At 78.6% G+C, this 1,048-nt stretch overlaps 1 protein-coding gene across 1 annotated transcript in view; it reads right to left on the bottom strand.

The window, feature by feature from the left end:
- FLT1 (fms related tyrosine kinase 1) overlaps positions 1-407 on the bottom strand; it is a 109,684-nt gene extending 109,277 nt beyond the window's left edge. Inside the window, exon 1 of the mRNA XM_026049819.1 lies at positions 369-407. The gene's annotated coding sequence lies outside the window, so the exon portion shown is untranslated. The remainder of the gene's footprint in view (positions 1-368) is intronic.
- Between the last annotated feature and the right edge of the window lie 641 nt (positions 408-1,048).

The following is a 1,048-nucleotide window of genomic DNA, read 5'->3' on the forward strand; positions in this document are numbered from 1 at the left end:
AAAAAAGTCTGCCCTGGAGCCTGGACCTGTCTTCTTTCCGTGATGCTGTCGCACCGGATTGCGCAGCGCCCGGGCTGGCTCGGGCTCCGGGGTCCCCGGTCTCCGCATCCCGCGCTCCTCCGTCCCGGTGCCCGGGGCGCGCAGGCGGCAGCCGGGCAGCGAGCGCAGCCCGCGCGGGGCTCGGCGCTTCCCGACGGCTCCCCGAGGAGCCGCTGCCGCCTCTGCCCCTTCCCGGGAGCCGCTGCGGGGACGCAGGTGCCTGACCGCGGGGCCCGGCACGGGCAGCCGGTGCGACCGCGTGGCGGAGAGCCCCGCACGGAGCCGCGTGAGGAGGCGCACGAGGCTGCGGGGCGCGGCGGRGCCCTTACCTGCGAGCAGCAGGGCGGCTCCGAGCAGCACGGTCCCCGGCAGCAGCTGGCGGGGCATGGTCCTGCCCGCGGGCAGCGCAGGGCTCTTCCCCTGCCCACGGCGGCGAGGCGGCGGCGGCTGCGCTCCCACGGGCTCCGCTGCGCGCCGGCCTCCTCCTCCTCCTCCTCCTCCTGCGGCCGAGATAACGGGGCGGCGCGGCGCGGCTCCCGCATCCAGCGGCCGCCCGGCCCTCCCCGCCCGCGCCCGCGCCTGCCCGCGGAAAAGGGAGTGTCGGCGCCCGGCGGCCCTGCCCGCTGCACCTCCCGCCGGCATCGAGGAGCAGCCGCCGGCCGCCCCGCTCGCTTTAAACTCCTCCACCCCGCCAGCCCGCACCCCGGCCCACATCCTCCGCCCTCCCCGCGCCGCGTCACAGGACCCCCCGCCCGCCCCACGCGGGCACGGGGCGCCCCCGCAGCCCCCGCGGCGCCTCCCACGCGTGGCCGGGGCGCGGCCCCGACGGGACTTCCCGGCTCTGCCCCGCGCCGGGGCCGGGCCGCCCATGGGCACCGCTGAAAAGGCCACGTCCACCCCGTCCAGCGGAGCCCGCGTCCTGCTTCACAGAGGGGTAGCGCTGCGGGGCGCAGTGGGGCTGCTGGAGCTTCTGCCTTTCCCCGTGCCCAGGACAGGGTGACTGGCAGCA

Source organism: Nothoprocta perdicaria, unplaced genomic scaffold, assembly GCF_003342845.1.
Source record: "Nothoprocta perdicaria isolate Ctin4 unplaced genomic scaffold, notPer1 scaffold_62, whole genome shotgun sequence".
In the NCBI taxonomy this organism is placed as follows: domain Eukaryota; kingdom Metazoa; phylum Chordata; class Aves; order Tinamiformes; family Tinamidae; genus Nothoprocta; species Nothoprocta perdicaria.